The 27,183-nt window shown below is 44.1% G+C and overlaps 1 protein-coding gene across 1 annotated transcript in view; it reads left to right on the forward strand.

Moving 5' to 3' along the window:
• Positions 1 to 1,991: 1,991 nt before the first annotated feature.
• The window catches only part of TRIT1 (tRNA isopentenyltransferase 1), a 180,724-nt gene continuing 155,532 nt past the window's right edge, over positions 1,992 to 27,183 (forward strand). The window contains exon 1 of the mRNA XM_085881772.1: positions 1,992 to 2,123. The gene's annotated coding sequence lies outside the window, so the exon portion shown is untranslated. The remainder of the gene's footprint in view (positions 2,124 to 27,183) is intronic.

Genomic DNA, 27,183 nt, shown 5'->3' on the forward strand with positions numbered 1-27,183 from the left:
CTCCACTCATGGTTCGCAGACTTCCTCTCCTGTCGCAGATCATGTGTGGCTCTAAATGGAGTTCTCTCATCCCCTCTTCCTGTCCAGGCTGGAGTTTCTCAAGGTAGCGTTCTGGGCCCTGTTCTTTTTCTGTTTTTCATCAATGATCTCTCCAACTCTCTGGAAAATCCTCTTTATCTCTTTGCTGATGACTCCACCCTCTGCCGTACCATCTGTCATCTCTCAGATCTGCAAGAAAGCAGCCTCTTCACTCTCTGCAGCTCTGGATTAAATCACAAACTGGTCCAACACATGGAACATGTCCTTCAACCATGACCAATCTCACACGATCACAAAGTCTTTCCGAAAGGACCGTTTGGAAGAACCCCCCCCCCCCCAATCTACTTTCTCAACAATCCTCTTGAAGAAGTCCTTTCATTGAAGCTTCTGGGTCTCACTATCTGCCATGATCTATCCTGAGAAAGCCATATTTACAACCTGGCCTCCAAAGCCAGTCGCCGACTGGGCATCCTCCATCGTGCAAAGCCCTTCCTTGGCACACCTAAACTCCTGACCACATACAAAGCTTTCGTCTACAGTCTGATGGAGTACTGCTCTCACCTCTGGGCTGGTGCTCCTGCCTCTCACTTTTCTCGGCTTCACGCTGTGGAAACCAAGGCATTTAGGATCATTGGTATCTCCCGCGATGAGGCTGAGTCTTTGGCCCTCTCACTCTCTCATCACAGGCAGGTCGGTGGTCTTTCTGTCTTCTACCGTCTCCTCTCTGGCTTCACTCCCCCCCTCTCTGTATGCAATATGTCCCCCCCCCCACATTTCCGCAGGGTGCTCAAGGTCTGCCAGCAACCCCCTTCTGGTAAAACTACCAAAATCACGAATCACTACTCAACTTCACTCTTTCATTCCTCCTTTTCCCCCAACTTTGAAACAAACTCCAACACTCTCTTCCCTCCAGGTCTTCAAAAAAGCTGTTCACCACCATCTCTTGTCTCCCCCCCCCCTTCCAAAACCTCAATCTTTTTTCTTCCCCCACTAATCCATCCCAAACCCATTTTCAAATTCCCACCTTTACCCTCCTGAAAGTCCCTGTGGTGTTCATCTTGTTTATCCTGTGTACCCTCACCTGTCCCATCCCTCTCCCTTCCACAGAACTCCTCATGTTCCCTGCTGCCCTTGTTGTACGTTCTGTGTGTTCGCTCTTATAGGAGCCTCGACCGTGTGGAAAAAAAAAACCAACAACATGTGAACAGGACGAGAACAGCATGAGAACAGCACCGGGAAACCCCAGGTACCCCTATTCGTGTACTACATATTCATGAAGTGGGCGAGACAGGTGGAAAGAGAGAAAAATTCCCCCATATTGCATACGTCAAATATAGATAGCACCGAATAATAAATAATAAATCTTTGAGAAATTCACAGCAATCCACCCCATGTGGAACACTGAACGAAAAACTATCATTGCGTCAAAATATGGATGATTGAAGAAAAGGTTTTCAATATCAGACACGTTGATAATGATGAGGTTTAACTAAATGGAAAAAAATGTGCGTTAATACTTCAATTAAAGCGAAAGAAGAAGGAATTTTTTTTTTAAAAAAAGTCGATGTTTTAGGCGGTGTATAACAGTAGGCACACTAGTAGGATTTTAATGAATTCGCTTTACCTAACTTTTAAATACACTCCATTGGAAATTAATTGAAAGGACCATGTAACAACAGGCCAGCATTAAAATGGAATAACAAAATCTAAATAATTTAGGCGGTGTATGAGTGTGCTCTGTTTTTTTTTTTTTTTCCCTTCTTTTTTTTCTGACGACGTTTGTACTCGTACGTCGATGATAGCTGACGGTCACTTTTACAGAGGGGACTAGTGGACGCTTGCACACCGTTGCCGATGAGAATCTCTCCGGACGAAAAGGGACGAGGGAGACATTACGAACGAAGTGGGTTGAGGGAGAGATCGTGTGAGTCGCACGTGTTTGCAGAAGTATGGCTGCACACCTCGCCAGGAAAGCTTCGCCTCTTGTGGTTATCGTGGGAGCCACGGGCACCGGGAAATCCAAGCTGGCGATCGAGTTGGCTTCGAAATTTCATGGCGAAGTCGTGAGTGCGGATTCGATGCAGGTACGGTGCTCTCAGAAGCTGAAGCGGCTTCACCTGCGTTTGTGTTCCAAGCCGTTAGCGTTAGGCCCCTGCGTCGTGTCAGCAGAGGAGCCTTGGTACTAGGGTAGTGTGCTTTGAGACGTGTCCCGTGGTCTTGGCCTCGATTTAAAGTTTTTATTGTTAATTTAAATGACGAATATGTCAAGTATTGTTTCCTTCTCGATTACAGTGGTCAGTGTGATGTCATGTAATATTTTAATATTGAGATCTTAGGAAATCGTTTTGAGGCTTTGTTTGTTTTGTTTTTTCCAGCTTGTTTCATCGCCTTATTTATATGAAAGAAAGCCTGGTGGTGGCTCAGTGGTTAGGGTGGTGGCTTGGGATCCTAGGGTCCTGAAGTGGTTAGGATGGTGGCTTGGGATCCTAGGGTCCTGAAGTGGTTTGGGTGGTGGCTTGGGTTCCTAGGGTCCTGAAGTGGTTAGGGTGGTGGCTTGGGATCCTAGGGTCCTGAAGTGGTTAGGGTGGTGGCTTGGGTTCCTAGGGTCCTGAAGTGGTTAGGGTGGTGGCTTGGGATCCTAGGGTGCTGAAGTGTTTAGGGTGGTGGCTTGGGATCCTAGGGTGCTGAAGTGTTTAGGGTGGTGGCTTGGGATCCTTGGGTCCTGAAGTGTTTAGGGTGGTGGCTTGGGATCCTAGGGTCCTGAAGTGGTTAGGGTGCTGGCTTGTGATCCTAGGGTCCTGAAGTGGTTAGGGTGGTGGCTTGGGATCCTAGGTTCCTGAAGTGGTTAGGGTGGTGGCTTGGGATCCTAGGTTTCTGAAGTGGTTAGGGTGGTGGCTTGGGATCCTAGGGTCCTGAAGTGGTTAGGGTGGTGGTTTGGGATCCTAAGGGTCCTGAGTTCAAGCCCCGTTGACCGCTGAATTAATACACCAGGGGGTTGACTCAGCCTGTCATCCTTCCGAGGTCGGCGAAATGAGTACCAGTTCCAGTGTGTGTACTGGTAGAGGGGCACTGCATCAGCGACAGTCGCGCTTCAAGAAATGATAGCTACCCCAGCAGCTAAAGCTACCATATGACCACCACCACCATATAGTGGGGCAACTTAGCATAACAATTGTGCATTTTGTGTGGAAAGCACCAAATTTGGCACACTCGTAGCCTATCATATTATGAACAGATTTGGATATTGGGCCATCTCAAATTTTTTGATGGCAGTGGAAAATGGCTGCCACAGCCATCAGCGGCTGAATTTGAGATGGCCCAATATCCAAATCTGTTCATAATATGATAGGCTACTCGTGTGCCAAATTTGGTGCTTTCCTCACAAAATGCACAATTGTTATGCTAAATTTAGCGAAGTTGCCCCACTAATATGAAAGAAGAACTTTTTTTGGTTGCTTGTGATGTTTGAACTTTGCACACATGGAATCTGTAAGCACAGCTTGGCTCCATGTTATCGGTCAAAACTCCTGTGTTTGAACATTTAAAAAGCTCACAAATTTGGGATTCATCAACATGAAGGAAACCTCCCATTGGCGACAACAGTGGGTTATCAATTTCATTACCTTGCGATATGGTGGTCCAAAGTTTCGACATTCCGATCTGTTAAATGTGGCACCTCCCCAAAACGTTTCATATAAATGAGAATGAATAACTCGGTGAAAAAACAAGCTCAAATGAGTTAAGATCCTCGTCCTCTTAATGATGACGTCATAAAAACGAATATGACGTCATTGTGATGTATCAGGTTTGCGATTAAATTATCTGTGCCAATGCCCGACTTGATTCCCGCAAACAAAATTCAAACAGCTTGCCTAGTTTCGGACATAATGGTATAGGCGATTTCCATTAGCGGCGATATTATGTAGTCACCTTTTTTTCTAGGAAGTATTTCCAAAATCGGAGATGGTTACTGCCTGCGCGTGGGCTTTCTGCATATACATGACAAGTTTCATGAAGATCCGATGAAAACTCTGGGTTGTGAAACAAAAAATTGGAATGACGTCATTGTGATGTATCATATGTGTGGTAATTCATCTCTGCTAATTCCCTGTTTGATTCCCGCAAACAGAATTCAAAAAGCTTGCCTAGTTTCTGAGATAATTTTTTAGGCGATTTCCATCAGCTGAGCTATTTTGACGTCCACTTTTTTTCTAGGAGGAATTTTCAAAATCGGAGATGGTTACTGTCTGCGCAGGGTATTTTTGCTTATGTATGTCAAGTTTCAGGAAGTTTCGATGAAAACTGTAGGCTGTGAAACAAAAAAAGTCCACAAGAACAACAACGTGAGTAAAGACTTAGAGATCCTCCACGAGGATCTAAAAATCAGCTCCATTGAAGAATGCTTAGAGGTCACCACCGAGTGCTGAAGATTCATCCTTGTATGCCTATAATGTAGGCCCTACATGTGGTATACGCAGATTATTCTAATTAAATATATATATATATATATATATATATATATATATATATATATATATATATATATATATATATCATGTTCTCTTTCTCATCCACAGGTTCTGATTTACTGTTGTTCCTGTTGCTGCTGTTTAAACATAAAGCATGAACACCAGAAGTGCTACCTTTCCTTGCCATCAGTGTGTCTGCAGTCAGAGAACCACTTTCCTTCACAGTTCTCTTCTCTGTCAAATGGTTATGAAAAACGAAGGCCATGGCCTCTCTCAATCGGGACCTTTGTTCCCCTGAGTTCTTCATGCCGTGGACCAAACAGCCAGACATCGGTAAAACTTCCGGTGTTAATTGCTTCATGCTGATTGCTTGAGCAACAGTAAATCAGAACCTGAGGATGAGAAAGAGAACATTATACATATTTAAATAGATCGAATCATCTGCATATACTACATATAGGGTCGGCAGATAAGGGTGAACCTTCAACACTCGGAAGCGAACTCTATTTTTCAATCGAGCTGATTTTTTTTTTAAATATTCTTTGAATTGTATTTTGTTTTAAAAGTGGATTATTTTATCATTAATATATGGAACATTTTGGGGAGTTGCCGTATTTAAGAAATCGGAACGTCAAAACTTTGACTTCCCCACACCGTGCATGCGAAACAAAATGTGGGGTTAAGCAATTGGTTCATGTCTGTCTGTCTACAAACGTCAGTTTATGATGGAGGAACCTGATCGCACGTGCGCAGAGTCAGGAAATTGCAGGCTGGCAGTCATCCAAAATTGAAATTCATTCCAAATGAGAAACTCACTGTTTTTAAGGACGTCATAAAGGACACAAATGGGAACGAAGAAGGAATGTAATGTAAATAAGGTGGTTTAAAAGACGCTGCATCAACGGCGGTAAAACTTCCAGAATTTTTTTTTTTCGACAAACATGGAATTATACACTTGGACACTAAAGAACACAAATCACCTTATTGGCACCTTAAAAACACCTGTCCGCTTTTTAGTACTTGGACAAAATGCTACAGCATTTTACGTCATCGTGACCAATCAAATTTGTTGCTTGTAGACCCTTCCCATGCCCCTTTTTCACAAGACAGTGTGGGGTAAAGTGTTATATGAACTCTCCAATTAATATAAGGTATTGAGAAATGAAGCAGCCTCTGGTTCTTTGTTCGATGCTTAGCTTTAGATGCAACGCAAAACGCGTGGAAGTGACAAGACTCGTGTAATGTAAAGACCCTTCAATATATTGTTTTCACAATTGAATGACAGAGCCAATCAGGCATTGTAGAAGTAAACCTGCTCGATTCAGCTGTTAATTTCTGGACAACTGCAGCGTATTACTGATGAGCTGAATCGGGTGTGTTTATTTCATACCAGCAAATAACACCTGTTGCTTTGCTGATCTGAATACCAAAGGTGTGGGGGGGGGGGGGGGGGAGAGAGAGGAGAGAGAGAGGAGAGACAAAAAAAAGGAGAGAAGAGGTGGAGGAGAAGGGAAGACAAGTGAGGTGAGAGGAAGGAATTACGATTCATAGTTTCATCAGAATGATTCTGCGTAGAATAACAGGGAAGATGGAAACAAAATAATATTTGAAAACCATTTTCTACTGGTCATACTGTTGTGGTTTCCACCCGTTCGGTGTGCGGGCGACCGCTTTTATCTAATCGTTGCCGCGCGCCCACCGGACGGGCAATCCAGTCGTAGCTTTCCGGATCAACATCGAAATCCAGCTACGGGTGTGCTTTTAAGCACACCACAACCTTGTCAATACTCTATCCGCGCTACAGGGTCCGATCGCCGAATGGTCGATTTACCTAATTATTCATGTGGGCAGACTACCGAGAGATTGTACCTCAACGGAACTTGCTGGGAAACGAGCCGCTTGGGCAGCTCGCTCCGTTTGCGATTTGCCGAGCGGTGTATCATCGCCAAGCCCTGTTGGACCCGATTAGCTTATCGGTATTAACAACCAGCTATTTATTCCGAACGCAATTACAGCAGCTCAATGGAGGAAGGGACGCAACGAGCAGGAGAATATTCAAGCAATAACATTTATTTACACGTATGCAGTCAATGAAGCAATGGGGATAAGGGACAAGACATGAGCAAAAAGACCCTACAGCCATTGTCTATTTATTATGTACACAATCACTTGGTCAGTTCTACTTGTAGGACAAGGCGCGACAACTTTCATGCAAAGAAAACCCCAGGAAAGGAAAGGGTAGAACAAGACCCGTAGGCCTTTAATGTTTCCACGGAGCTGTGAAGACCGCAGGAGCTCCGCGAGACCGCGCAGGTTACCTGCCACCCTCATAGTGACTCGATTGACAACCCTCGATGTCTCGCCGTCAACACTGCAGCTGGTGTGATGGCGACTCGGTTGGTCCAGACCTTGCCGTGCGTCCTGGTTGATCGGGCCTCAGAGCCGACGATGCCTCAGAGGAGCGAAAGGGCCTTGCTCTTTTAGAGTTGATGCTCTCTTAAGAGCCCGCTCACTCCTCAGCGTCGCTCGGACCGTCTCGGGGCCCGATCACCTCGAACCTTTATGCCGCTGGTTGGCGACTTCTCGCCGGCTACCTCCATCGCCCAATAGCCCTGCACTGGACTCTAACCTCTCCCGGACTCCAAGCTCCGTTGCGCTCCGACGAGCAACAGCCCTGCACTGGACTCGAACATCTCCCGGACTCCAAGCTCCGCTGCGCTCCGACGAGCAACAGCCCTGCACTGGACTCGAACTTCTCCCGGGCACCAAGCTCTGCTGCGCTTGACGCTCCTCTCCTCTCCACAACTCAACTGCCAAACTGAACCGACCCACACTCTCTCCAGGCGTCTCAGCCCCACCTTTTATCGGGTTCGTGGGTGGGGGTTTGGACTTCCACCTCCGACCTTTCACCCCCCCGGGCTCCGCCCCTTTTGTCATTTTGATCCGATTCTGCCATGGAAAGCGGACGTGGCAGAGATCACCGGCCGTGGAAAGCGGACGTGGCAGAGATCACCGGCCGTGGAAAGCGGACGTGGCAGAGATCACCGGCCGCGGAAAGCGGACGTGGCAGAAATCACCAGCCCTCGCCCCAACGAGGGAATCCCCGCGTCTGCCGGCGGAGATGCCGCTCATCCGTGGAATGCCATTGCTGGCGAAAAGATGGCGGCGTCTGTGGAGATTAAGGTGAGGAGATGAGGTTGTCGTTCGTTATGGCGAAGGTAGTGAGATGTTGGCGGTAGTGGCGGAGGTGGTGAGTAGATGATTGTTTGTTTGCCAAAATAAAGATAGCAAAAGAATAACACAACCTCAAAGATGCACAGCCCGGCTCACGAATAAATCCCTTTAGACATCTGTGGGGAAATCTATTCTGGACACACACTTATCGACATAACTGATCTTAGGGGAACCTGAATGGTGATCTGTGAATTTCCAGAACCGTAACAATACTATAAACACAGCCCGGAGGCAATCTCTCGTTCGAAGACGAACACCGTCCAGATATAACCACCGCCCAGACGCTTTTGGAGACGAAGAGACAGAGAGACACAGGTGTGGGAGGAGGGTGCTGCACTGTATTGGGAGGGGATAGAGTAAGAATGAGATAGAGATATAGATATGTGTTTGTATATTGGGTTGCCAAAATAGGTGACCCTTATTGTCAGTAATTCTGTCTATTTGTTCGTTTGGCATCAGCATAATTGGTAGTAAACGTGGGCGGATTTTGACCAAACTCGGGTGGTAGGTACATCTTATGACCTGAAATTGTGATGGTTGCTTAGGACGCTTTGGTTCCTTAGCAACAACCGAAAAACTTTCAAAATTGGTACCGTTCACGCGAAATCAATTCCGAAAACCATTATCCCACTTTGGGTTATGAAATTTGGCACAATTGATCTGGAGGTGATGCTCCATCAAATATATTTCTGTTTTTGTGATATATAGAATACTTTACCCGCAGCGCCCCCTACAATTAGGGTATGCGTGAAAATTGGCGAAAATGGAAGGCCCCATAGCGACTAGGTGAGTGCATCGATACGAATGAAACTTTGCAGGTTCATGGTACTCAATGAGAACTACAACTTTGCCTCAGGACATATTGACCGATTTCGCTTAGGTCAGGGGTCAAAGGTCAATTAGTGCAAAAATCGATAATATGCAAGAGCTGGAGGTGCCTTCGCGCCAAATGCTACTCCTCCTCGGGTTATGGTCGGATGGTCATGAAAATTCACACTAATCGTCTGGAAGACATTGTGCACAAACAATCAAGCTGGATTTTCGATTTAGATCTTTGTTCACCTACAGCACCCTCTCGAACTTTGGGGATTTCCGATTTCAAACTGTATTTTCGGTACTTTTCATTCAAATGGATACCGAGTAGTTATCAGTAGATGAAACTAGATGAGATTTGATATGCATAATCTTGAGGTGATTCCCTATCCGCTATATGACATCCATTTTGTTCTATATCCTAAAGTTTCCATGCTCGGGGACCCATCGCTGACTACCGGCTTGTAATATATATATATATATATATATATATATATATATATATATATATATATATATATATATATATATATATATATATATATATATATATATATATATATATATATATATATATATATATATGTGTATATACTAGACGACCCATGAACCAGTTGTGTTCCGTTGACAGCGGTTGAGGAAAAAAATCATTTCAAGAAAAAAAAAAGATAGCTCCAGCGAACTATACCACTGAGGTCATTTGCATTGAACAAATTAATACTCCCGAAGAGTACTTGATTGAATCGGGAATTGACTTTTTTTAAATAATTTTTTTTCGTTGCCCAATGTGAACAACACTTTATACTGCACACCGCAGGCGAATGGTGAGTACTGTGGCCCTAAAATATTTGCGCTATCGTGTACCGTTTTGGCTGTATTTCGGGAACATACATGCATACATGCATACATACATACATACATACATACATACATGAGAGTTTTAGTAATATATCGATAGACTAGACGACCCCTGAACCTGTTGGGTTCCCGATGTGACAGTGGTTAATACAATAATTATGAAAAAAAAAAGCTCCAGCGAACGATACCGCTGAGGTTGCTTGCATTGATCAAATACTCCCGAAGAGTACTTTACTGAATTGGGAATTGATTTTTTAATTATTTTTTTCGTTGCCCGATTTGAACGAAACTTGATATTGCGCGCCAATGTGAAAAAAAAAAAACAGAGAAAAGAAAGTCAAATAAATTATTGTGCGTAATCTTCTAAACACAATTTTATTTATTTATGAACACGGAAGTATTAGATCAAAATGGTGGTTTATTTTATGCTTATAAATAAATCGTTCTTTGTCTATACTAAATATTTGAGATTTTAAAATAAATCATTGCAAGAAAAAAAAAAGATAGCTCCATTGAACTATACCGCTGAGGTTGTTTGCATTGATCAAATTCTCCCGAAGAGTACTTAACTGAATCGGGAATTGATTTTTTAGTAATTTTTTGAATTTGAATGAATTAATATGTGGGGTTAACTCAGCCTGTCATCCTTCCGAGGTCGGCAAAATGAGTGCCACCATGCTGGTATCCTGTGTCGGAGTGGCGACCCATCCAGGATTGTGCCCAATAGCCAAGGAGACTGCTTCTGCAGCACCAACGCTCTGCACAGAGTATGGTCCCAATCTCCTCTCCTCTTCTGTAGCAGTGAATGCATTAAATCATGTAGTTGAATGAAGCTGGATAATTCTGTTACGTTCCTAAATTTCTTTTTGTTCACTCAATATAATTCTCCAAACAGAAAAAGGTAAGTTTAATGCTTTGGAAATTTCCACGGACTTCTTATAATAACCTGGACCAGCAACGGGCTCTGTCGACTGAAGTCGCCATGTTGCGTTGCCAAACCGAATTCACAGATTGAATATATTAATCTGTGCCGAATTTCTCGCTGGAAAAACATTTTTGTACAGCTTAATAAGAAGAACAGGATTTTTATTTCACTAACAACAGTCTCTGCTGCCCATTATCACTACCAAGCTAATATAAGCTCTGCAGCACAAATCAATAAGGTGAGTGAGTACGAGGTGTCACAATTCTGATGAATCATTATCATATCATATGTCATATGATCTGATGATAATCAGTGTAATGTGTTGATAATAATCAATGTAATGTGTATAGCTAACCCCCTATGGCCTATAATATTTGTATTATTATAGGCCATAAGGCGGTAGCTTTCAGCTACCCCCTATAATAATAGGCCTTATGGCCTATAATTAATAATATATTGACCAATCGTCAAAACATTGAACAGACATCGGACAACCTTAATAAATATGATCTATAATCTCCAGACTAACCTATGGCCTCCTATTAATATGTATATATTATAGAGGGTAGCTTTCTGTAGTAGGTCGAAGCATATTGAACCAGTACCAGTCTCATTAATGTTTTCATGATTGATCAATATATTATAGGCCATAGTGGGTAGCTTAACACTACCCCCTATGTAAGTAGCTTAAAGCTACCCTGTATGGCCTATAATATATTGATCAATCATGAAAACATTGAACAGACATTGGACAACCTTAATAAACATGATCTATAATCTACACACTTATGAGACTGGTTTAATATGCATTGACCTATAAAAGATGATGATCAACTATTATAATCGCAGTAGGTTGAAACATAAGATGTCAAAACCTAGGAGAAACACTTCAATGCAAATGGTCAGTAAACTATTGATGTGCAAATAGGATCAGTTTGCTGAATTTTTTTCCTGATGGGTTTATCTTTCAATCCAGTGAAGGTGTCCCTCAACCTTGACTAAGTTTGTTTGGCATACTCACCATGCTTGCCAAGTGCAAGTTGGTGTGAGTGATGCATACATTCCATAGTTGAGGCAAAGTTGTTAAAATATCAGCATGAATCATTGTTTTTAAAAAGAAATGCTTTTATATATGTATTTTTCCATTGGCTTCTGCTCTCTTTATTCTGTGGATTAAAAAATTACAGCCATAAGATTTCATCTTGTCCAACGCAAGGAAGTCGGATATAAAATTGTCGCGTTATCATTTGCAGGGATCTATGTTTTGTATAGGAAGAGATCACAGCAGAATGAGACGTGTGCATGTAATCCATGCTTTGACTGTGAATTCCATGGTGTTGTCCTGTAATATATGGGACTCATTATCTCGTGTCGTATGAAAGGAGCTGTTGAATTTTTGTATTAAATTTCCTTCAATGATAAAAGCTGAACTTCACACAAGGTGTGGCATTTTATTCGGTAGCTCATCCAGTTCACGGTTGACATTAGATGTAAAGTCATTGATTTTTTTTTGAAAGTGATTCTGGTTTGATCACAATATATGTAACTTGGGAATGATGGTCATAGCTGGGGAGATGCAAGTGATTTGTTTGCTTCAGGGTTCTTTTGTCAAATATGCTTTGCTTGGATGATCTGTTTGATTGCACGTCTATTACAGCATCTCCGAACCAATGGCTTAACTGGATATCACCATATCCGTAACCTGTGTTGAGCAGGATTATAAAGTACAGTCGATATGGATGAAGTCCATCACCGTCATTTGTTATGTCGCATGTGGATGCTGGCTTGCACTATTGCTGACAATGCGGCTGTATGGCTGATGTGATGCCCCCCCATCCCTATAGGTTTGAGCAGAACTTTAAAATAAATTTGTCTTTGGTGTCGTCCACTCTTCCTGGAAGATATCATGGAAACCTTTAATGTTCACCAAGTTATGCCGGCAGATGGGATGCCGAGTTTAATGCCCATCCAAGGGACAACACACATTGATGAATCGCCCTGCCTGTGAAACACCGGGATGAAAGTTTATAACTGTGTGGGGATTCAAACCCAGGCGCAACAGCTTAGAAGGCCAGAGGCGTGTGTGCGTACCTCTAGGCCATTCTGCTTCCCTTCATCTAGTAGATTAAAGGCAGAGATGCTGTTTAATAATTAAAAATGAAGTTGTAAAAACACTCTTAGGGATAATGATAGCACTATCACTACATTTTGCCAAACTAATAAAAAATAGGTGGAAGTGGAAATTGACTTGGCACTTGCAGCTGTTTATTATGTGCAGAGGTTCAAGGAGATGATGATACCAAATATGCAGTGATCTTACTTGTCTCATTGAGACTCATGGAGTACATGTACCTGCACTTGCACCTTTCATTAAAGGGGATATGTGACACTTCCGAATTGTGAAATGTGATTTACATCAAACAAGTTACCAATACCGAATAAATCCAAAACAACTGTCGTATAATTTGTCGCTGTACATGAAATCACTGCTGTCCTTTCGTTTGAATAAAGAGTTTAAAATGTATAATTTGTGTTTCCCAACTATTAACACTTGGTATTTGGTGCAAGCTTACTGCTTACGTTAGCCTTGCAGGCAGGTTGGTGACCATGTCATCTTTTAGCGGCTCATTTCCGGCCTTGCTCCTCCCATTGTCTTGCCTCGTCAATTAACCTCTGCCCTCCTTTGTCTTGAACTTGTTAACACCCCCCCCCCCCCCAAGTTCAACCACAAACCTTCACCTTAATACTCTCTCCAAGTCTAAGCTTTATGCTCGATGTTCGACTCCATTTGCTTCGTATTCTACTCTTATATTGCAAGTGGGATCGTCTTTCTAAGTGTCTCATGCTTTTGATTTCCCTCCATTACTTCATGTCTGCTGCCCAGCGGTACCTCGTGGTCTCCAATTTCTACGACAGAGATTTACTTCACTCACTGAGATTTTGTTTCAATTTTACTGCAATTCCTCCACATGCTGTGGTCCATCTCCATGCATTCTTTTTCCGTTTCCTCTTCGGTTAAATTTGTACCCTTTTCGCCTTGTTGTTCCACTCTTCCATGAGCCTTAACACCTGCACACTGAAACATGTTGCCTTTCTTACTCATCCATCAGATGGAACTTTACTTTTTTGTGTTGCGGATGTTTAAGACACTTGCAACATTGTGTACTGCCAGCATTCTGGGCAAATTTATGTTCGTGCTTTCTTCTTATACTTTATAGTGTCTGAACCACTCACTGCTTAGGCCTTAGAGTAATGTCGAATGCTTCCTTGGCACCAACTAAGGGGTTATATTTGAATCTTTTCACTGCCAAGGCTGAATACTTTCCTTTGTGAGTGGTTGAACTACAGAATATGCATGAACTTCTTGCATTTTTGTTTTGTTTTGAAAATATTATTTTGTCATCCACTCCCCAAGATTTTGCTGACAAGATAAAAGCATTTATTACCTTCGCATTCTGCGAAAGGTTATGTTTTGGTCAGCGTGTATTTATTTATTTATTTATTTATTTGTAATCTTGTGATTCGTATAACTCAAAAAGTATTAAACCGAATTGCATGAAATTTGGTGGGATGATTGGTTATTAGCCAGGAAGCATTCGATTAGATTTTTGGATCGTTCGGGTCAAAGGTCAAGGTCACGAAAAGGTCAAAATCGTCTTTTTACGATAACACGGTCAATTTTTATTCAATTTGCATGCAACTAACGCCAAGATGTTCAGAATTCAACGCCTCATCTTGTGATATGCAATATGACACAATGACGCCCATACTCTTGTTAGGGGTCAAAGGTCAGGAGGGTCACGACCTTGAAAAATATGCGGTTTTTGTCATAACGCGGTCAATTCTTGTCAGCTTTACATGAACCCAGCACCAAAATGTTCAGAATTTAATGCCCAATCTTGTGACACAATGACGTCATAACACATGTCACCGGTTGTGGTAAAATGTCGGGGGGGGGTCACGCCCTTGAAAAATATGCGGTTTTCAGCATAACTCAGTCAATTCTTATTCGATTTGCATGAAACCAGCATCAAACGAGATTACCTTCTCTTGTTGAAACGTTGTATTAACCGAGCTTGCGAGTGAAGACTCGCCAAAACGACGTGAGTTGATTGTTGTTTAGTCCGTAGCCCCCGAAAGTCGGGGGGGGGGTCATGACATTATAGATATGTGGTTTGTGTCATAAGACCATTCATATGAAACCAGTTCCCCACACTCATACCAAGAACAAAAAAAGTAGTGGCGGCGAAGGTATGCGCTCTATGAGTGCCCGTTCTAGTTGTTTTTGGTTTTGTTTTAATTATTTACAACCCAAGCCAGGCTCGTTTTTCCATGTTTTGTTGCCATCTGTTGATAGAATGCCTTGCCCAAAGACCCAACCGACATGCCTGGTCAAATCTGTCGAGTCTCTCATTTTAAAAGTCTAAGGGATGTAAAAACTGGCTTGCAATTCTGGGTAAATTATTTTCTGTCCGAACACTGAGAGACGATTACTTCATTTTGTTATTACGTTTTTGTTGCTTTATAAATGTGTCGCCTGTGGATTTGTTTTGCTAAGACTTGTGTCAACTTAGAAATAACCAGAGTTGGTGTCAAAGCCACCCAATGCTCGCCTGTTTATACATTTATCGTTTTTAAAAGACTAGTCGAATAATTAATACGAGCCAAAACCCCGTCACAGACGGATTCCGTTCATTCAACCACCCTCACCAGCTCACCCACACTCGAGGGACATGGACTGGACAGGGCGTGCTTACCCCCGCCGCCTACTCATCCCCCGCCCCTGCCCCATTCCCCCCCCCGCCTTCAATTTGCTTACCCCCATCCAAAAATTTAATTACCCCGGCCCCACCCCCGCCTCTTCACTCCCCGCCCCCGTCTCTTGATTCCCCGCCCCACTTGCCCCCGGCCCCCGCCCCCCTGTCCACCCCTCACACTCAACCCCGCCCACTCACCCCTGCCCCATTTCCCCCCCGTCTCCCGCTTTCAATTTGCTTACCCTCACCCAAAAATTTGCTTACCTTGCTCCCCCCGCCTCCTCACTCCCTGCCCCTGTCTCTTCATCCCCCGCCCCCGCCTCTTCACTCCACGCCTCCGTCTCAACGAAAAGTGTTTATTCTGCTTCAGAGTTAAAGGTTGACTGTTGCCACTATGTGCGATGCGCTCTTATAGGTACGAAGTTTCTTTCAGTCTAAGTCACAGTACCGAGAAAAACGTGACGCGACCACGAGGAGGAGCGCAACATTGGTCCTTCAGTATTAATATAGAGATAGAAGATACAATGTTTCTTGTTACATTTTTTTGTGTCAAATTCACATTCTGAGGGAGTCAGCATGTGCAGAAGAGGGTTTTACATTGCAGACGCTATTTTCGAGGAGTGGAATTACACCTCTCAGTGGTAACGGTCTGTCGACGGCAGACGTAATGACATCACCAAATGACCGATGATGTCATGACGTCCTGACGCCTCTCAGCGGTGACGTCACATGTCGCCATGTAAACGAATGTAAAACGAAAAGTGTTTATTCTGCTTCATATTTGAAAGTTGACGATTGCCACTATGTGCGATGCACTCTTACAGGTACGAAGTGTCTTTCAGTCCAGGTCACAGTACCGAGAAAAACATGACGCGACCGCGAGGAGGAGCACAAAATTGGTCCTTCAGTATTAATATATAGATTTTTTTTTTTATTTAGCATTACAGTGAAGTCTGATCCAAATAATTTTAAAGCAATATTTGTATTTGCACATTGTAATCAGTAACAAGAGTGCAAGTGAGCAAAATATACGCCCGGACAAGAAGGTATATACAGAATTGTGCTACTACATGGAAAACAGCATCCTGGTTGCCATGGCAACCACTTTAGATGACGAACGTATGTCGCGACACACCATCTCCACAGTCTGTACCTATGTACCAAATATGAAAGTTGAAAACTTTGGGAGTTAGAGTGCAGACGGGAACGGATGGACGACCGGTATCACATAATACGCCCCAATATATATATATATATATATATATATATATATATATATATATATATATATATATATATATATATATATATCGGGCGTATAAAAAATAGTGTGGTAGATAAAAACATCAGAAAGAAAAAAATAACTTGCACCAAAAACTTTAACATTTTCACGCTCACGCTGACGCTCATGCCGGGAGTCTCGCTAGAGCTCTGTTCTTCGAACAGGCGAGCTAAAAACTAAATTGTGCGATTGTTTTGATGCATATAAATGCATTGCACTTTTCTGGCATTCTTCTGGTGGACACTTGGGCTGAGCATTTCCGAGTCTGCTCAATTTATTACCCACACAAAGCGCAAAGTAGGATTAAGCAATTGCTTCACTTTGTCTTTGTGCAGGCATCAGTCGATGATCAAAGAACCACTTGATTTCAATCGAATGTTATATTTTGAACACTAGAACACAAATCGGAGCACAAACCTGCAGTTTAGCAATACTTTGGCTCTGAATTTGGCAAGTTGTACAGAAACTTGCCCTGAGCGAGCACGCACACAGAGGAGTAAGGCAATTGTTTTGTCTGTTTACAGTCAGGCAGTCAAAATTGAAAATAATTCCTAAAAGCTATAAAACTGTTTTTCAGGATGTCACAAAGGACACAAAGAAGTAATTCATTGTGTTAAATGAGGTGGTGTGAAGTATTGCTAAAATACAACAATGACCGACAAAATATCCCAATTGTAATTACCTTATTCCAGAGGAGAGCGTGTTGTATTTGGGTCAGTTTGTTTGTTTGTCCACACACAATGTGAGTACGGTTTTTCTCTGCAACTGCTTGTCCGATTGGCACAAAATTTTCATCACATTAGGAATTACTCATTTTGAATGTTTTAATGATAATTATGATGTCATAGGTCATGTGGTGTGACAGCCATGTTGTAAAAAAGGAAACTTTGGACCTCTGTCTCACTGAAACTACCGCACCATGGAAAAAAATTGAAACTTGACAAGTCATCCGCATAATTACATCAGTAGAATGGCTGTATCTGATCAGTATGAAAAATTTTGAGTTTATCTTGGGATAAATTGGTCAACAGAAAAAATTGATGATGTCATTGGTCGTGTGGTTCAGCAGGCAATTTTTGAATTTTTTTTATTGAAAAAAACCTTCAAAAATCTCTGAAGTGTATATCCCTGTTCTTCATTGCACAGGCCACTGGCGGCCCCTGACGTGTGTCCAATAATATACAAATGTGAAAATGCCCCATCATAATCTGCCATAAATGCTATCAAAATGACCCAATGGTTTCAATTGAGTGTTCCAACGCGAAGCATAATAGTTACATAACGACATCAGGATATAGTTGCAGGATACAAACAATTGTGTTTGCAGCATAGTTAACCACAATGAAGAAGAGTATGTGGAAGCAAGGCCGAGTAGCAGCCATTATGGAGTCCTGCAGGTTGTGTGGTGGCTCTCACACCATCTTATCGGCAAAAGTGGCCCCCCCCTCAAAATACTGATGATCACTGATATATACTGCATATAACAAAGGAAGACCCACCAACATCTCACACCTGTAACTAGAGGGGGAGCACTCGGTCGAGTGCTAAACCTCCGCCGCCAATACTGCTGGGTCACTCAAGTGAACCTGATATCCTATTCATTCAATTTGACGTCATCAATGCTCACAGAGTTATAGTTTGCAACTTTCCCTTTTACTTTTAACTTTTACATACTCAATTCATTCGTCATAACTAGATTCCTTGAGACAGAAATTCATTTTACGTGGGTATATCCACCTGAAGATCCAAAATCAGCCGCGATTATAATTTTGGCATATTTTTTATTGTTGGAAATCACTTATAACGTAGAAATGCAAAAAAACAAAATCGAAATTGTTGAAAAAAATGTTGCAAAATTTTTTTTTCTCTAACAATTTTTTTTTTGGGGGTGGGGGGGGGGGTTGGAAATCACTTAAAACGTGTAGAAATGCAAAAAAAAAAAATTCAAATATTTTTTCTAAATGGCCGCCATAGCGGCCATATTGGATTTTGGACCATGTCCAAAATCTAATGGCATGATCCTTGGACCATACCTAATCCCCCACCAAGTTTCGTCAAAATCCATCAAGGAGTTTTTCCGTAATACTGTTCACAAACAAACAGAAAGGGGTGAAAACAGTAACCTCCGATCTTCGATGGCGGAGGTTAATGAAGGGAATAAACCAATCTGCTCTCACCTAATCAAGTAAACATTGGGATTCTCATGTGTTCTATTTATGAATGTCTTTGCTGTTTCAAACCCTTACCAGAGTTCCTCCACAGCTGCAAAGGGCTTACCTTGGTAGCCTTTCTTGGTTGCTTTATGCAGCTTCGTTGGCTCGAAGAGCAAGGGAGGAGTCGATATATATGTATGTATATATATGTTCACGAGACAGTAAGTGACCACTATATTCGTTATTGGTGTCTGTCTGTCTGTCTGCCTGTCTGTCTGTCCCCGAGCATAGCTCCGTGGGTTTTGATCCGATCCTGATAAAATTTTGGTGGGAGGTTTATATCATGATCTAGTTGTGTTTTCCTGAGAATGGGCGTGCTGCGCCCACTATGGGCGGAGCCACGCCCAAAAAACGTGTTTTTAGGGGGTAGCCGGTTTCAAGTTCCAGCTTCTCCGAGGGGGCTTGTCAAATCTGGCAGGGGTTTCAGTATTTGGTTAGCCCAATGGCACCTGCATAGCTCCACGGGGCTCAATTTTTCATTTTCGTCCCAAGGTCAAGGTCACAAGGGCACGAACTTAGAAAATGTCAAAAAAAAATCGATAAATTGGGCATCGAGCTCCGAGGGTTTTCAACTGTTTCGAATGAAAGTTGGTATGCAAGTAGTACTTCGAGTACTACAACTTTCATCATTTACGTTTTTCCCGATTCCCGCCTTAAAAAAAATAAAAAAGGCGAACTACGTTTAGGAGTTCGCAATCCGTGGTCCATTTGTAGTGCTCTTCGATTACTACAACTTTCATCATTTACTTTTTTCCTGATTCCCGCCAGTTTGCCCGTGGCCTGTTTCGAATGAAAGTTGGTTTGCAAGTAGTGCTCTTCGAGTACTACAACTTTCATCATTTACGTTTTTCCCGATTCCCGCCATAAAAAAATAAAAAAAGGCGCACTACGTTTAGCATTTCACAATTTGTGGTCGATTTGTAGTCCTCTTCGATTACTACAACTTTCATCATTTACGTTTTTCCCGATTCCCGCCATAAAAAAATAAAAAAAAGGCGCACTACGTTTAGCATTTCACAATTTGTGGTCGATTTGTAGTCCTCTTCGATTACTACAACTTTCATCATTTACGTTTTTCCCGATTCCCGCCAGTTTGCCCGTGGCGTCCCCTCGAAGGTCAAAAAATAAAATTGGGCGAACCGTGTACATTGCTCGTGAACCATCGCCGTCTCCAGACTTGTATATATTGCACACACACACACACGCACGCACGCACGCACGCACGCACACACACACACACGCACACACGCACACACACACACACGCACACACACGCCAAAACATTATGAGCACTGATAGGTGAAGTGAATAATATTGATTATCTTGTTACAATGGCACCTGTCAAGGGGTGGGATATATTAGGCAGCTAGTGAACAGTCAGTTCTTAAGGTTGATGTGTTGGATGCACGAGAAATGGGCAGGAGTAAAGACCTGAGCGGCTTTGACAAGGGCCAAATTGTTATGGCCAGACGACTGGGTCAGAGCATCTCTGAAACGGCAAGGCTTGTGTGGTGCTCCCGGTCAGCAGTGGTGAGTACCTACTGACAGTGGTCTGAGGAGGGACAAACCACCTACCGGTGACGGGGTGATGGGCGCCCAAGGCTCATCGATGCGCGAGGGCAACAAAGGCTATCCCATCTGGTCCGAACCGACAGAAGGTCTACTGTGGCACGTCACAGAAAATTTTAATGGTGTTTACGGGAGGAATGTGTCACAATCCACAGTGCATTGCACCCTGCTGCATATGGGGCTGCATAGCCGCAGACCGGTCAGAGTGCCCATGATGACCCCTGTCCACAGTGGAAAGCGCCTACAATGGGCACGCGAGTGGAACTGGACCTTGGAGCAGTGGAAGAAGGTCGCCAAGTCCGATGAGTCACGTTTTCTTTTAGATCACGTGGATGGCCGTGTACGACTGTACGTGTGCGCTGTTTACTTGGGGAAGTGATGGCACCAGGATGCATTGTGGGAAGACGAGAAACCGGTGGAGGAGTGTAGGCGCTTTTGGGAGCCGGTGAGGCTCTGGGCAATATTCTGCTGGGAAACCCTCGGTCTGGCCATTCATGTTGACATCAATTTGACACGCGTCACCTACCTAAACATCGTTGCAGACTCTGTACACCCATTCATGCCAATGGTATTCCCTGATGGCAGTGGCCTCTTTCAGCAGTATTATGTACCCTGCCACACTGCACACATTGTTCGGGAATGGTTTGAGGAACATGAAGTGTTCACGGTGTTGCCCTGGCCTCCAAATTCTCCAGATCTCAATCCAATTGAGCATCTGTGGGATGTGCTGGACCAACAAGTGCAATCCACGGTGGCTCCACCTCATAACTTACAGGACGTGAAGGATCTGCTGCTCATGTTTTGGTGCCAGATACCACAGGACACCTTCAGGGGTCTTGTAGAGTCCATGCCTCGGCGTGTCGGTGCTGTTTTGGTGGCACACAGATGACCAACAGCATTATTAGGCAGGTGGTCATAATGTTTTGGCTCATCAGTGTATATATTCATGTTTTTAGATCTTTTTAGGTATAATATATATATATATATATATATATATATATATATATATATATATATATATATATATATATATATATATATATATATATATATATATATCCTGGTGTTTGGCGCAGTGGTTAGGGCAGCGGCTTGGGATCCAAAAGGTCCTGAGTTCAAGCCCCGTTGGTCCACTGAATTAATACACCAGGGGGTTGACTCAGCCTGTCATCCTTCCGAGGTCGGCGAAATGAGTACCAGTATACTGGGCCGGTGTATACCCCGGTTAAAATAGGTGTACCATATCCCTGTGTCGTAAGAGGCGACCAGGGTTGCGTCAGGAAGGGCATCCGGCGTAAAACATGTGCCAAATCACTATGCGGAGCATACGGATGATCCGCTGTGGCGACCCCTATCGGGAGCAGCCGAAAGAAGAAGAAGATGTGTATATATGTATATATATATATATATATATATATATATATATATATATATATATATATATATATATATATATATATATATATTTTGTTACGAATTCTGGCCCGCCTGGCGTGCGATCGGCCGCGTACCTCTAATGGCAGCCGCGTCGCCCACCGGACGGACAATTCAGTCGTGACCCTTCTTGGAACTACCGCTAGGAGCTAGTCACGGGTGGGGGTTTAACCTCACCACGATCGTGCCATTTGCCCACCCGCGCAGGATAGGGTTGCTCGCCAAATTCGACCTACCTAAGTACCTGTGCGAGTAGTCGACCGGGCGATCGTACCTCGCCGCAAGTTGGCTGAGGACACGAACCGCTTAAGCGGTCCGTTCCGTGCTACAGTGATAACCGAGCAGTGTTATCGCCGATCTCGACGGATGTGATTCTGTTTACCGGGCGTTCAAAACCCACTACTCATTCCACGATACAAGATGGCACTTTCACAAGGGAAATGGATGCAACGAACGGGATATGTTTCACACAAGGACATTTATTCATACAGCACACTTATTCATAAGCAAGGCAGTCATGCAATATACAAGCAAGAACCAGAAACCAAAAGCAATACGACCGACTATAAGCAAGGATCAATTTACATGCACAGTTACTTACACAGTTTCTACTTGGCAGGACACGGCACCACAGCATGCATACAAAAACAAAGAAATGGCCACCCCCAAAGACGAGGGTGGCAGACAGGGTCTGCGGACCTTTATGGCACGGGACCTGGAGGACCGAACGGGTCCCGTGAGACCGAAGGGTCTTACCCACGCCCTCGTGGTGCGACGGTGGGCAGGTCGCGACGTCGACTCCCCACGGCCTTGCGTAGCCGCGCCTGACCTCGGGCCCCTGGCGTGGTCAGCGAGCTCTCTCCGGCGTTGCTGCTGGTGCTTCCACGACCCACGACCAAACAAGCAAAAGAATGAAGGGCAGAAGGGGCTTCAGGACCAGAGAGAGAAGCCCAAAACGAAGGGATCCAAACGAAGGAATCCAAACGAAGGGAGGGAGAAGAGAAGCCCAAGGGGTGACCAAGCCACGAGACCAAGAACGAATGAGCCAGCATGAATCGAGAAGAGACCACGAGCCTCGCGTCTGTTCGCCTTTTGTAAAGCGGGGCTCCGCCCTTTGCCCCGCCCCGTTTCTGGCTCCACCTCCCTTCTGGAAGCTTCCCAAAAAGGGGCGTGCCCTCTCGCTCCCCCCTCCCCGTGCCGTGCGGGGGACGAGGAAAGTCAGTTTTGGCTCGGGGCCAGGGAATTATTCCCCAAAAATCAGACCCCTCCTTCACATGACCTTTGACCCCTGCTCGGATCGCACCTCCCCCACACCAAGCGCGGGGAAGAACAGGCGGGAGAATCAGGTGGGAAAAAAACCCCACAGGCTTCACGAGTGGTTTTTGTTCTGCCATTCGGAAGCGGTTGTGGAGAGCGACGTTGATGGTGGTGATTGTGGGGGTGGTGTGAGCATGGTTGGCGTTGTGGCGTAGTTGGTGGTGGCTGTTGTTTGTGTGGAGGTTTGTTGCAATGGTGGCTCAAAATAATGATAGAAAAGAAAAACGGCTATCTCAAAGAGTTGCAGCCCGGCGAACACGAAGAAATCCTTTAAACAACGTTGGGGACCTATCTGCACATAAACTTAGCGTCATAACTGATCTGAGGACCCTTTATGGTGTATTGCGAATTTCCACAGCCCAAACAATATATATATATATATATATATATATATATATATATATATATATATATATATATATATATATATATATATATATATATATATATATATATATATATATATATATATATATATATATATATATATATATATATATATATATATATATATATATATATATACACACACACACACACACACACACACACACACACACACACACACACACACACACACACACACACACACACACACACACACACACACACACACACACACACACACACACACACACACACACACACCATGTTGCTTTGTCCTTGGATGGTTATTATGAAGCCCACAAGACAGTTGTATACCGATTGTCATCATTTGGCTCCCACCTGTATCCTAAGTGCCAATAAAGAAAAGTTAAACTGTCCATAGCTAATCCGATACTTTGATAAGAGGCTGTTGCCCCCAACTGTTGTCATACTGGTCCTTGTGTGCCAGTTCTGTTTTCAGCCTGTCTGGTTCTCACATTACCTCTTGCCTTGTGATGTTGTGGCTTCTGGTGCAAATCCCATGTACTGTTTGTTTGTCCATCTTTCACAATCTCCTTGTCTTCGAAGGACTGCATGCACAGGCTCTTTCACTGGTCTTGGACAATTCTTGACAAAAGTCTTCTCTTGTAAATGTACAATAAATTTTATAGTTCAAGTAAACAATGGTAGTTTATAGTCATGAAGAGAGTGCAAAGCTGGAATGATAACTTGGTGTTTAGCATCATTTGTTTATTTATCCTAAATTTCCATGGCAGGGTTTTGTTCTGTTAAAGGATTATCTCCACTGTTACTGTGCCTTTGGGTGTACTACCACATTACCCATCGTGTGTTTGTCACGCCCCCAACAGTGACACACACATGCACACGCACCTGTTGCAAATTACATTTTTAATGTGAGTAAACTTCCACATGCAATTCTAACTCAACCCCCTTTCTCAATGAAATTCCTTCCCCCCTCCCCCAAAGCTTCAACCTGATCCTCACAACTCGATCCCATATTTTCTCCCCTACAACTTCACAGAAACCCACCATACTCGCCTGTCCAACTCTCAATTTTAAGATAAAAGAGATGGAAATAACAGCTATGACCTGGGTTACCTCGGTGGTAAAATCGCTGCTTTATAGAATGCCACATAGTTATTTGGGCAGTGTACACTACTGGTCAAAAGTTTTAGAACACCCCCATTTTTCTAGTTTTTACTGAAATTTAAGCAGTTTAATGTTTCAATGTACTCTGAAATTAAAGCATAGAACAAATAAACAATTGCAGATAAAAAAGAAATCATGGAATCGTTTTGTTGAACAAAATTTAATCTAAATTTTTGACTCATCAAAGTAGCCACCTTTTGCAGATATAACAGCCGAACATACTCGTGGCATTCTTTCTTCAATGGAAATCAAATATTGTTCAGAAAGGTCTTCCCAACACTGTTGCAGAAGTTCCAACAAATGTGTTGCACTTGTAGGTTGCTTTGCTTTCACCCTTCTGTCCAGTTCATCCCAAACCAGCTCGATGGGGTTTAAGTCTGGAGACTGCTCTGGCCATTCCATTTATTTTATTTATTTATATATACATATGTATATGTATATGCATATATATATATATATATATATGCATATATATATATATATATATATATATATATATACATATATATATATATATATATATATATATATATATATATATATATATATATATATATATGTATATATATTGTTACGAATTCTGGCCCGCCTGGCGTGCGAGCGATTGCGTAACACCAATGGCAGCCGCGTCGCCCACGGGAACGGACAATTCAGTCGTGACCCTCCCGGAACAACGCCGGGAGCTAGTCACGGGTGGGTCTTTCGACCTCACCACAATCGTGTCAATTGGCCACCCGCGCAGGATAGGGTTGTTCGCCAAACTCGACCTACCTAAGTACCTGTGCCAGTAGTTAACCGGGCGATCGTAACTCGCCGCTGGCCGGCCTTGGGCATGAACCGTTTAAGTGGTCCGTTCCGTGCTTCAGTGATAACCGAGCGGTGTTATCGCCGACCCCGACGGACGTGATTCTATTTACTGGGTGCTTACGCCCTTCTACCAATTCCTTCCGTGATGCAAGATGAAACTTTCAAACAAGGGAAAGGACGCAACAAAACGGGGAACAGTTCAACAAGCACATTTATTTCATATTCGGACAAGGCACGTATTTACAGCCATACAGTAAATCATGCACGTAAGAACAGTAACACAGTGAAAGCAATTGAAGAATTACAACCGAATGTTTATTCACACATTTACTTAAACAGGTTTACTTTACAAGGCGGCGCCACCACATGCACTTACACAAAAGTAAAGAAAAGCCACCCTCAAAGACAAGGGTGGCAGACAGGTCCGTGGACCAAATGTACGGGGAACCTGGATGAGAAGTCAGGTCCACGAGACTGAAGGGTCTAACCCGCGCCCTCGTGGCGCGATGGCGGGCAAGCCGCAATGTCAGTGTAGCTGCGCCTGACTTCGTGCCCCTGGCGTGGCCGGTGAGCTCTCTCCAGCATTCTCCACGCAGGCACGTGTTTCACAGTCGGCACCACGGTTGGGGAGGGGAACGGACGGGGTTACCGGCGCTCTCTCAGCGCGGATGTGGGGGTGGGGGGATTTTTGATGCCCGGTATGGGGAGGGTTGTTGATGCTCTTTTAGCCTGGCTAAAAGATGCTGTTGTTGATGCTGTTGATGCCTGGCGAGACGGGTTATCGGCGCTCTCTCAGCGCAAAGCTCGGTTTGGGAGAGGGGAACTGCTGCCACTCCCTTCAGCGAGTTGGCGCTCTGGACCACACTGGCTCCGGCAAAACTCCTCCTGGCTGTGGCCACCACAACACCCCTTCTCCGGCGGTGGTCCCCACTCAGCCCTCTGGCTTGCCTCTGAGCCCTTCTCCGTGTCCATGCTCCACTCAGCAACTCGCCCTCCTCGCCCCTCAACTTCGACCTGAGCTTCGTTCCAAAGATGCTTTCCTCTCCATCCACCGTCCCCTGTCTTCCACGAGCTCCGTTGTGCTCGCCCTTATATAGGCCGGGGGAGTGGAAAAATCCAACCCCCGATCTATGACCTTCGACCTCTGGAAAGCGTACCTGGTTGAAATCACCAGGGCCTTGCCCTGTCAGCGTGACCCCTGACCCTGGCAAAGCCGACGTGGAAGGAATCACCAAAGCCTCGCCCTGTCAGCTTCAGCTTTACCCCTTCGAGCTGATGGTGGTGTTTAGCCCCGACCGCGCGGTTTCGATCCGGCTGAGGCGATGTGTGTGTGTGTGTGTGTGTGTGTGTGTGTGTGTGTGTGTGTGTGTGTGTGTGTGTGTGTGTGTGTGTGTGTGTGTGTGTGTGTGTGTGTGTGTGTGTGTGTGTGTGAGTGTTTCGCCGGGGTTTCTGTCCCGCGGAACCGATGCGTGTAATGCATCGTGTCCGCCCGCCACACTTCTTCGTTTCGCCCGACCAGCCGATGTGTGTATGTGGGTTTCGCCGGGGCTTCTGTCCCGCTGAACCGATGTGTGTAATGCATCGAGTCCGTCCGTGAAGGAGTTCATATGCAAATTTGAGGATCACATCGGGTTTGGAGGCAGGGCTACACCACCTGATGCTCAGCCATTGGACGGATGAAAAGTGGGCGTGTATGATTCCTGATCCGACTTCTCCTTCAAAAGGATCCCATTCACAACCAATGGCACGACGTTCGGTAAAGTGTTTTATTTCTCTGTTCAAATCATGTCTGGACATGGTAAAAATCACCGAGCGGGCTTTGAACAGCGCGACTTCGGTGTTGACTCTGGGACGAAGGCGACTTCTTGTTTGCGGGTGGTGTTTGTTGATGGTAGTGGAGGGAGAAAGGCGAAGGTGGTGGTGGTTTGGG

This window comes from Eptatretus burgeri, chromosome 5, assembly GCF_056783735.1.
Source record: "Eptatretus burgeri isolate ZD-2024b chromosome 5, Ebu_testis_v1, whole genome shotgun sequence".
In the NCBI taxonomy this organism is placed as follows: domain Eukaryota; kingdom Metazoa; phylum Chordata; class Myxini; order Myxiniformes; family Myxinidae; genus Eptatretus; species Eptatretus burgeri.